At 39.1% G+C, this 12,036-nt stretch overlaps 1 protein-coding gene across 11 annotated transcripts in view; it reads right to left on the bottom strand.

Moving 5' to 3' along the window:
* Positions 1-12,036, bottom strand: part of FBXW7 (F-box and WD repeat domain containing 7) — a 225,441-nt gene that overhangs the window by 78,029 nt on the left and 135,376 nt on the right. The gene's annotated exons all lie outside the window — the stretch shown is intronic.

The following is a 12,036-nucleotide window of genomic DNA, read 5'->3' as shown; positions in this document are numbered from 1 at the left end:
CATGGGATTTTCCAGGCAAAAACACTGGAGTGGGTTGCCATTTCCTTCTCCAGGGGATCTTCCTGATCCAGGGATTGAACCTGCATCTTTTGTATCCCCTGCACTGGCAGGCAGATTCTTTACCACTTTACTTACCAATATTTAAAAGCATTGATGTGTTTGTTATAGATGTTATGCTATTGAGGGCACTGCCTACTGAATCACTCACGAAGCCCCATGTGAGTAATTCTTTTTATATATTATTAGGGAAGGGGGTTTGTGTGTGTGAGAGAGACCAACATACTTTCCCTTGAGAGGACTCAGCACTTTCTCCTCTTAATTTTATCATAAGGAAGCAGACAGACTATCCAAGGTTACACAAACTTCAATCTGCATTAAAATCATGTAGGAGTTCGTTAAAAATACATATTCCTTGGTTAAGTAGTTCTGGAGTGTAACCCAGCAAATTGCACTTTTAGTAAGCATTCCAGATGTTTCTGATGGATCACACTTGAAGGAATACTAGTCCTTATGAGTGGCCAGTTTAGTTCAGTTTAATTGCTCAGTTGTGTCTGACTCTTTGTGACCCCAAAGGCCAACCTGTAACAGCTTAGTCCAACTCATCATAACCCACTCCTTATCTCTTCTCACAGCTTTGTCTTTAGGGTCTACTCTGCTATTTTCCCTGGTTCTGATCGTCATGTACACTTGATTATTGTATGTTTATATATATATGCCACATAAAATTCCTTGTGAAAGTTAGGATACAATTTCTTTTAAACAGGGCTAATTCATTTGGCACTTCACTACCTAAAAAGGTCCTTGGGTTCCTGCTAAGACCCTGTGCTCTCTATATGGTGCTCTTCTGCTCCAGCCAACTCAAAATGTTCTTAACGGATGAAAACTATTTTAATTTTGCAATGACTGATTAACAGCACACTCTTCTTCCACATATCATGTCCACTGGAAATGGGTGTCTATGGGTCAAACCAACTCACAGAAATGCTTCTGAAAAATCTGGATGCCAACATACAAAAAATTGAGAAATTATCATTGAAAAATCTGGAATTACAGTGCAACTTGAAAAACTGGAAAATAGGCAATATTAGGATCCCAAGTTTCAGTCATCCCCTTTATTTAAAGATGTTTTGGCTCCCCAGGTAGTATACTTAGGCTATTTCATTAATTTCATTCATTTAAATTACCTTTCTGGCCCCTATACCTCAAGTCTGTGCCTCCTATAAACTGTGATGGGAGAAATGAGGTTAAAAAGATTTTTTGGAAGAAAATCATTTCAGCATAGTCAAGGAATCACTGCTGGAAATTAGTTACAAGACAAGTAAATATTATTATAGAAACATTTCTAGTAATAATACTAACCTGATTTTCCCAAACCTTCTGACTTTTTAGAAAATCAGAGTAATCTTAACTTTACACCCTCAACCCCAGACTTGTCCCACCCCCACCACCCTTTTTGAAACATAATGCCCTTATAGCAGATGCAAGCACTTGCCACAGCAATACACCCCCATGCCTTCCTCTCCCTACTCCCTTAAAAGCCAGTGTTAAATTGTGGCACATCTTAGAAGAAAAATGGCAATTCTTCTGGGGCTCAATAATATTGCTAAATTGAACCAAATTTTAACTATAAGCTAATGTTTTCTCCAGATACATGTTAAAAAGTTTTAATGTCTTCATTCCATCAATAGAATCTAATATCTCTCATTCTCTAGGAAGGAGATCATTTCCAACTGTATCAAGACTGATCTGTGTTTTTCTTTTTTTTTTTTTACACTACTGACCAATTAACAGTCACCAAAATATTAGCATAATTTATTTGGTAAATGTAGCTAATTTCATAATCAGAGAAAAAGATCAGAAATCTAGCTCAGTGTTCAATCACTGAGGCTAGTATCAGCCTGTTAAAATACAGCATTAAGTGTAATTTTCAAAACATGGTAACGATCCAAAAAACAGCAAACATTACACAAAATCTAACTTTATCAGAGAACACTGTCTATCAGAGCAGTGGCTAAGTTGAGAGGTTCATGAGGATTCAAGAGGACTAACTCCTCAGTATAATTTAAAACTAAAGATCAAAGTTTTTTCACTTATTTATAGTAACTAATTTGAGGAAATAACTTGACACTAAAATTAACAAAGATAAGGAAGAGAAACTAAAAAGATAAAGTTCTTTGAAGACTTGAACTGTATGGTTGCTCCTTCTCTGTCACATGATCAGACTCTCCTCTAGGGGTGTGTGTCAAAGTCACTCAGTCGTGTCTGACTTTGTGACCCCATGGACTGTATAGTCCCCGAAATTCTCCAGACCAGAATACTGGAGTGGGTAGCCTTTCCCTTCTCCAGGGGATCTTCCCAACGCAGGGGTAGAACCCAGGTCTCCCTCACTGCAGGAGGATTCTTTACCACCTAGGCCACAAGGGAAGCCCGAGAATACCGGAGTGGGTAGTCTATCCCTTCTCCGGATGATCTTCCTGACCCAGGAATCGAACCAGGGTCTCCTGCATTGCAGGCGGATTATTTACCAATGGAGCTATGAGGAGGTAAACACTGTATTTCCCCTGAGTTCACACTAATCTTCCATTACAAAAAAGGAAGCATCAATAGTAGCTGAAGAGAAAATACTCTTATTTTTCACTCCAAATATAATATAGAAATTAATAGTGACAGTTCAGTTCAGTCATTCAGTCGTGTCCGACTCTGCGACCCCATGGACTGCAGCACGCAAGGCCTCCCTGTCCATTACCAACTCCCAGGGATGACTCAAACTCATGTCCATTGAGTTGGTGATGCCATCCAATCATCTCATCCTCTTTCGTCCCCTTCTCCTCCCACCTTCAATCTTTCCCAGCATCAGGGTCTTTTCCAATGAGTCAGTTCTTCGCATCAGGTGGCCAAAGTATTGGAGTTTCAGCTTCAGCATCAGTCCTTTCAATGAACATTCAGGACTGATTTCCTTTAGGATGGACTGGTTGGATCTCCTTGCAGTCCAAGGGACTCTCAAGAGTCTTCTCCAACACCACAGTTCAAAAGCATCAATTCTTCAGTGCTCAGCTTTCTTTATAGTCCAACTCTCACATCCATACATGACCACTGGAAACACGATAGCCTTGACTAGACAGACCTCTGTTGGCAAAGTAATGTCTCTGCTTTTGAATATACTATCTAGGTTGGTCATAACTTTCCTTCCAAGGAGTAAGCGTCTTTTTATTTCATGGCTGCAATCACCATCTGCAGTGACTTTGGAGCCCAAAAAATAAAGTCTGTCACTCTTTCCCCATCTACTTGCCATGAAGTGACGGGACCAGAGGCCATGATCTTAGTTTTCTGAATGTTGAGTTTTAAGCAAACTTTTTCACTCTCCACTTTCACTTTCATCAAGAGGCTCTTTAGTTCTTCTTCACTTTCTGCTGTAAGGGTGGTATCATCTGCATATCTGAGGTTATTGATATTTCTCCCAGCAATCTTGATTCCAGCTTGTGCTTCCTCCAGCCCAGCATTTCTCATGATGTACTCTGCATAGAAGTTAACTAAGCAGGGTGACAATATACAGCCTTGAAGTACTCCTTTTCCTATTTGGAACCAGTCTGTTGTTCCGTGTCCAGTTCTAACTGTTGCTTCCTGACCTGCACACAGATTTCTCAAGAGGCAGGTCAGGTGGTCTGGTATTCCCATCTCTTGAAGAATTTTCCACAGTTTATTGTGATCCACATAGTCAAAGTCTTTGGCATAGTCAATAAAGCAGATATAGATGTTTTTGGAACTCTCCTGATTTTTTGATGATCCGGCAGATGTTGGCAATTTGATCTCTGGTTCCTCTGCCTTTTCCAAAACCAGCTTGAACATCTGGAAGTTCACAGTTCATGTATTGTTGAAGCCTGGCTTGGAGAATTTCGATCATTACTTTGCTATGACTTTGGTCACAGCAAATACCCTCTTCCAACAACACAAGAGAAGACTCTACACATGGACATCACCAGACGGTCAACACCGAAATCAGACTGATTATATTCTTTGCAGCCAAAGATGGAGACTGTCTATGCAGTCAGCAAAAACAAGACCGGGAGCAGACTGTGGCTCACATCATGAACTCCTTATTGCCAAATTCAGAGTTAAATTGAAGAAAGTAGGTAAAACCACTAGACCATTCAGTGAAGTTGCTCAGTCATGTCCGACTGTTTGCAACTCCATGGACCATTCAAGTATGAATTAAATCAAATCCCTTATGATTATACAGTGGAAGTGAGAAATAGATTTAAGAGACTAGATCTGATTGACAGAGTGCCTGATGAACTATGGACGGAGGTTTGTGACATTGTATAGGAGACAGGGAGTAAGACCATCCCCAAGAAAAAGAAATGCAAAACAGCAAAATGGCCATCTGAGGAGGTCTTACAAATAGCTGTGAAAAGAAGAGAAGTGAAAAGCAAAGGAGAAAAGGAAAGATATACCCATTTGAATGCAGAGTTCCAAAGAATAGCAAGGAGAGATTAAAAAAAAGCCTTGCTCAGTGATCAACACAAAGAAATAGAGGAAAACAATAGAATGGGAAAGACTAGAGATCTCTTCAAGAAAATCAGAGATACCAAGGGAACATAGGACAGAAATGGTATGGACCTAACAGAAGCAGAAGATATTAAGAAGAGGTGGCAAGAATACACAGAAGAACTGTACAAAACAGATCTTCACGACCCAGATAATCACAATGGTGTGATCACTCACCTAGAGCCAGACATCCTGGAATACAAAGTCAAGTGGACCTTAGGAAGCATCACTACAAACAAAGCTAGTGGAGTGATGGAATTCCAGGTGAGCTATTTTAAATCCTAAAAGATGCTGCTGTGAAAGTGCTGCACCCAATATGCCAGCAAATTTGGAAAACTCAATAGTGGCCACAGGACTGGAAAAGGTCAGTTTTCATTCCAATCCCTAAGAAAGGCAATGCCAAAGAATAGTTTAAAGTGTTCTCTAAAGTATGTCTGAAGGAGCAATAAAAATTTAATCAAGTTTATACTTTATATTTAAGATGTTGAATTTCCTTTTTAAAAGCTATCAAAGGTAATAGCAATTCGGAGGTCAAATGTGACTCAAGGTCAGTGTTTTTTGGAGCCTGCACAATGCTTTTTTTTTCTAACTGAAATGTTAGTACCTTTTAGGGCAGGCACGTGTCCTGCAGTTCATAAGAACATGAACAATCTTACAGGCTCAGTCAGGACTTTGTTCACTCATTCATACCACCTGTCTAGGAACTGTAGATCATATTTCTTATTTCTTCATCCCAAGTGACTAAAAGAAATTAAGGAAGAAGAATCATCTGCTCAAATATTCTTTAGTTCAGGATGATCAGGCTATGTGCAAGAATATTACCTTCTATGTTAACAAAAGAGGAAATCTGAACAAGAAAGATAGCCTTTCAGAGGGATCATTCTTTTCTCACATCTACAGCGAGGATGCCCTGAGCAACGGTGATAGGACGTTAGTTGTTAATACACTTAACTGCGGATATTTGAGAGCTTTTCAAAAAACATACACATATTCCCAAGGCACAGTAAGTTTGGGCACATATGTATTGTCATCCCAAGGCTCACTCTCTGTTCACTTTTTGTTATCACTGTTGTTTTAAAATAGCAAAATGAATATATGATAGCTTCTGGTTAAAAAAAGAAAGGGAACACTAGGTATCTCACATATTATATGACACTGCACACAACTACTCCAAATATTAATTTCTAATTCTGAGCAAGAAATAGTGTACTAGAACACGAAGTGTAAGATAAAAAGCACCTGCCAAGTATTTAAACACATTAAAAGCAGTAATAAGGTACCATATGGCCCTCTAGTGTTCAATGAAGAAACAGATGAATTTATATATGACGTTTCATAGTAAAAAAAAAAAAATACTTTCTCTGATTTACTAAGTATACTAAACATGTTAATGTATGACTTCTACAAAAATCCAAACAGGTTTTATTTTCTGTGGCTTTATTTCTACATGCTTTCTTTTGAACTATCATTTATGTTTAGACTATCCAAAAGATTCTGAAAGAACTGAAATGTTTTCAAAGATTTTCCATAAATCAGACATAAAAATAGCCCCTTTCCTCCCAAAAATTCCAATTTTAAACAGAGAAGAAACAATGCCTCTCAATTAAAACTAAACAGTATTAAATTTAAGGACATTTTCAAAGAAGAATCAAAATAATAGTGTCATGACTACAAATTAGGTAGGTATTTAGAACACAACTAATCCAAATTCTCTAATAGCATTTTCTTTTCTCTGTATTCTACTTCTATAATTCATCCAACTTGGTTTTCTCTTATCATAATTTACGGATGGCAGACATTCATCACAGCAGCCAAGGCAACGACACACATGGAAACTGTCTTCCCCAGAAGACACGTCACGGATGGGACCGAGATTCAGGACAAGAGTCAAAGTAAAGCAGCAGACTCACAGGGGATTAAGACTGCATATTAATCAGTTTGAAGAAATGAGGCACTGGGAATAGGAGAGGGGAGGAAAAGCACCGGTGACTTCCTGGGAAAGCAGTTTAGCATTGTATTTTAAAAGACAGTCTCTGAAATTGCTTCATCTTAAATGCAAGATGAGATGCATGCTTCAGGGAGAGCCAAACGTGCTGTCAAGGGGTACTCTAAGTAACTCTCTGAAGAAACCATATATTAAACAAATGTCTTAAAAACAAAGATACCATCATCCTAACTGCTAAGTCACTTCAGTCATTTCCGACTCTGCATGACCCCATAGACGGCAGACCACCGGCTCCCCTGTCCCTGGGATTCTCCAGGCAAGAACACTGGAGTGGGTTGCCACTTCCTTCTCCAATGCATGAAAGTGAAAAGTGAAAGTTAAGTCGCTCAGTCGTGTCCGACTCTTAGCGACCCCATGGACTTCAGCCCACCAGGCCCCTCTGTCCATGGGATTTTCCAGGCAAGAGTACTGGAGTGGGGTGCCATTTATCATCCTAACTACTACTCCTCTAATAATGTGGTAAGATGACCATAGCGAATTGCCAACGTAGCGCCTGAGTCCTAGAGATGTGAAGAATTAGTTTGAAATCAGGGTGTGTGACATTTCCACCTCTGTTCTTCTTTCTCAAGATTGCTTTGACTATTCAGTGTCTCTTGTGGTTCTATACAAATTTTAGGATTGTTTGTTCTATTTCTGTGGAAAATGCCATTTGAATTTTGTTAGGAATTGCACTGAATTAGTAGATTGCTTCCAATAGTTCGGACACTTTAACAATATTCTTCCAACTCATTAGCACAGAGTACCTTTGTATTTGTCTTCAATTTCTTTCATTAACATTTTGTACTTTTCAGTATTCATGTCTTTCACTTCCTTGGTTAATTTCTAGGTATTTTATTCTTTTTGATACAACTGCAAAAAATGATGCTTTTCTTCACTTCTCTGATATTTCAGTATTAGCACATAAAAATTCAAGAGATTTTGTGCAGCGATCCTCTATTCTAAAATGTTACTGAATTCATTTATTCTAAACGTTTTTTTAGTAGAGTCTCAAGGGTTTTCTACATAACGTGTCGTCTGAAACTAGTGGCAGTTTTAGTCTTCCTCCCCACTATATTCAGCTGCATTTTCATGAATAAACTACACAATGTCCTTCCTTGTGAGAGATGTCTTTCCATCCAGTCTTCCATTGGCGCATTATACATTATGGAAGCTATCCAAAAAAACTAAGTAGACAACAACTGGTTTCTAGTAGATATAGTTTTTCTCCCAATAAATAATAGTAATATACGTCTGTTGTAAGAAGCTTGGGAAATTCTGAAAACTATATAAGAAAAAATAAAAATAATTCAACCACATTCAGAGATAATTTCTAACATTTGATTTAATTCTTTCTGACCTTTTCCCATGCATATATAGATTACTATATGTTTGTTTCACAGTTAGAATCATATTATATACATAGCTTTGAGTTCTATATTTTAGTAAATATATTTATAAAGTTTCCTGTTATCTAATTTCCTTTAAAAACATGATTTTTAATGACTGTATGAGTTACCTTCAATTGATTTCTGCATCTTTGCAACATGGTTCTTAAATTCTCAGGGGACTCAATTGCTAATTGCAATATTAGTTAACTGCTAAATGTAATTGAAAATTACAATATTCTTCAAGGTAACCATCTTCATATTGAATATCTGAGTCTTAAGCTAAACTTAAATGGCATGCTTATTTATAATTTATACTTTAATTTGGGTACATCTTAAGAGGTGAAATGAGAATTGCTCAAATTACAATTTATGAAATTTCAATGTTCAACATGAATCAGCACTAGAGACAAATACATCAAATTTCTACTGTTCAAAAAATAAAAGAAGTAAATATCAACTCAAGACAACACTGACCCCAAAAGTTACAAGATAATAACACCAAATGAACTGCATAATGTAGAGAGCAAATAATGGGTTCAAGGAATTGAATTTTCTAGTTCTAGAAAGGTGTAAAGATAGAGACAGAATTCGGCCTGGATTCTGAAAATCTGGCTAGAGTTCATTAAAGGCAAGGGGAGAAATGGAGATGTAATCAAGTAGAAAGAAATTGGTAAGATTGTGAAAATCTTCAAATGTTCACTGTGGATTTGGCTTCATCAGTGGGAAACCGAGAACCAGATATTTAGATTGAGGTTACTGATCCATAGAGAACTAAAACTGATTTTTGAAAATTCACCCAGTCAGGACTTCCCTGGGGGCTCAGTGGTAAAGAGCCAGCCTGCCAGTACAGAAGACACGGGTTCGATCCCTGATCTGAGAAGATCCCAAATGCCACACAGCAACTAACTAGGCTCATGTGCCACAACTGTTGAGCCTGTGCTCCCGAGCCTGAGGCTGCAGCTACCAAGCCCGCGTGCCTTAGAGCCCACGCTCTGCAACAAGAGAAGCCACCATAGTAAAAAGCCCGTGCACCACAATGAAGAGAAGCCCCTGTCACCGCAACTAGAGAAAGATCCATGCATCAATGAAGACCAGCACAGCCAAAAAGAAAAAAAATTTTTTTTAATTCATCCAATCATTCATATTGCCAGAACACTTGTCAAGGACATGGCATTATAGCTTGGTGGCAAACAGAAACATTAAGTAAAGATGCTCTTGAGATTTTTAAACCTGATTCTTCAATTTTTATCCTACAAATGCCTGGGGGTAAGAAAAAGGAAGATCAAGTGTTCAAATGTCTTAAACTCTTCACAGATCCACAGAATTAGATAATAAGAAAAAGTCAATTTTTTCACCCAATGAATAGAAAGCTGGGATGTTAAGAGACCAGAAAATCTGAAGAGGAAAATAAGAAGTTGGTAGGAAGAAAGAAATAGTAGTTTTAGTTTTCAGAGGACCACTCAGGTGACATTGTCCAACACGCAGCTAGAAATGCAGGACTGAGGCCTGGGTGAATAATGGGCCCTTGAGACATAATTTTGGAGTTACCTACCAAAGTAAAAACAGAATCCCGTTAACCTCTTCATACCATCTTCCCTATCACCAACAAAAACATTAATAAAGATCATTCATTTTAATTAAATACATATAAAATAACCTGCCTCAGGAATATTTTAAGTAAAACTATCTGTGGTATTTGTGCATACCTCAGAGAAGTTTTGGAGAAGGCAATGGCACCCCACTCCAGTACTTCTGCCTAGAAAATCCCATGGACGGAGGAGCCTGGTAGGCTGAAGTCCATGGGGTCGCTAGAATCGGACACAACTGAGTGCCGTCACTTTCGCTTTTCACTTTCATGCATGGGAGAAGGAAATGGCAACCCACTCCAGTGTTCTTGCCTGGAGAATCCCAGGGACGGGGGAGCCTGGTGGGCTGCCGTCTATGGGGTTGCACAGAGTCAGACACAACTGAAGCGACTTAGCAGCAGCAGCAGCAGCAGAGAAGTTTATCATTTGCATAAAGTACAAATCAATGGAACACTATCAAAAGTCTTTTAAATTCTCCATTCTGTGGAGAGATTCATTTTGGTCTACAATTAAAATCAATAATTAATTAACTATTTTCAGCAAATAGGATACAGATTTAAATATAATCAGCATTTAGAGCTATTATAGTTTAAAACAATGTTAATAAGTATTTTTAAAATTGCACAAAGAGGAGAAGGCAATGGCACCCCACTCCAGTAGTCTTGCCTGGAAAATCCCATGGATGGAGGAACCTGGAAGGCTGCAGTCCACGGGGTTGCTGAGGGTCGGACACGACTGAGCGACTTCACTTTCACTTTTCCCTTTCATGCATTGGAGAAGGAAATGGCAACCCATTCCAGTGTCCTTGCCTGGAGAATCCCAGGGACAGGGGAGCCCAGTGGGCTGCCGTCTCTGGCGTCGCACAGAGTCGGACACGACTGAAGTGACTTAGCATAGCACAGCATAGCATAGCAAGAGGAATTAGTCAGAAACTGACCATAAAGTTCATTTCGGCATCCAGTTGTAAAATTCACAAAGCATTTAAGTATACAGATGTTTGAGAAGAAGAAAATTTAGAGAAACTGACAAATTCTAATAGAAGGAAATGATACGTACTTATCAATTAGGAAGAGCTGTGAAAAGCATCCACTGGGAAATGGGTTCTATTTTTATTAGAGATGGGCCCAGCTTATTATAGTATGCTCCCACTCTTCCTGCATATCCTTTTAAAAGCATTTATCTGTTTCTCTATTAATAACTTTTTCCACTAGAGGGTGATATGATAACTGAATACTAAAGGTCATAAAAAGCACACAGATTGGTATCTTGCGTGGCAGAATGAAGTGTATTCTGAGAGATCAGGGATGAGGGATAACAGACAGACAGACAAAATGAGGGTGCAGGCTTACATCTGCAAATGACCTGCGTGTCCCAAGCACTACACTACTTGCTTCACGTAAATCATTTCACTCAATCCTTACAAAAAAACATGTGAAGTAGGTGTTATAGTCTTATCTTACAGATAAAGCAAACAGTTCAATGAGACTGCATATTTATGGCCATATAATGAGTAGCAAAACCAGAATTCCAGCTCAAGTCTGAAAAGCTCTTTTCACTCCACTATGGTAGGCAAAACTCATCTCCTCCGGTGTGTCCCCTTCTGTCTGCTTTCACCATCCTCTGCACACATTTAAAACTGGATTATAAACTGGGCTCAGTGAATGTTTTCCAGTCTGTCATCCTGCACAAATGGAGGAGGCATGGCTATTTGTTGGGCTGTTTCCCGGTATATGTTATTCAATATACCTGTCCTCTGGACCTCTCTCCAACTAACAGAATTTGAAATTCGGTTCTTTGTCTTACATGAAGACAAGGTCAGGGACTTCCTGATGTGGTCATTGTTTTCTAGAACTCTCCCTAAATACAGGAGAATTCAGAGCCCTATTAGATTTCAGATGTTAGCCACACTGTCCTACAAAGTTTGCCACTTACTCTGGCTCAAGGGAGTAGTTGGAAGATGCTGGACTGGAAACAAAACTGTAATTCTGATTCCCTGACTGGCTAGTGATCCTTGTGCCTAGCTCCCTACTGTTTAGAACCTAGAGACAAGAAAATGTCTCAGGCCCCTAGACATTAGACACACTGCTTCTTTGAAGATAGATAGATAGATAGATGTACATATATATGTATTCAAAACAGTTATGTCTTATTTGAGGGGGAAAGAACTGAAAAATCATCTGCTTAGGGACTTCCCTGGTGGTCCAGTGGTTAAGACTCTGGGATTCCATTGCAGGGCACAACTCAGGTTTGATCCCTGGTTGGGGAGTTAAGACCCCACATGCCACATGGAGAGGGCAACACAGACACACACACCACTGCTTCACTACCAGGAGAAATCTAACAATCAGGACGGGGAAAAGGCAGATTAGAGGTGAGGAATGAAGCTATGTGAGAACAAACAGAAGGCGCTATGACAGGCGTGGGAGAAGCATGAAGCAGTGCTCAAACGTGGCTCTCTTCACAAAGGTCAGGACGGTACGAGACCTGGTCCGAAGGTAATCTTATTTGCTTTTCATTTTAGTAGAAAATGACT

Source organism: Bos grunniens, chromosome 17 (genome assembly GCF_055505025.1).
Source record: "Bos grunniens cultivar Pamir isolate PY7600 chromosome 17, Bosgru_T2T1.0, whole genome shotgun sequence".
NCBI classification, from domain to species: domain Eukaryota; kingdom Metazoa; phylum Chordata; class Mammalia; order Artiodactyla; family Bovidae; genus Bos; species Bos grunniens.
This window is presented reverse-complemented; position numbering and strand designations above follow the sequence as displayed.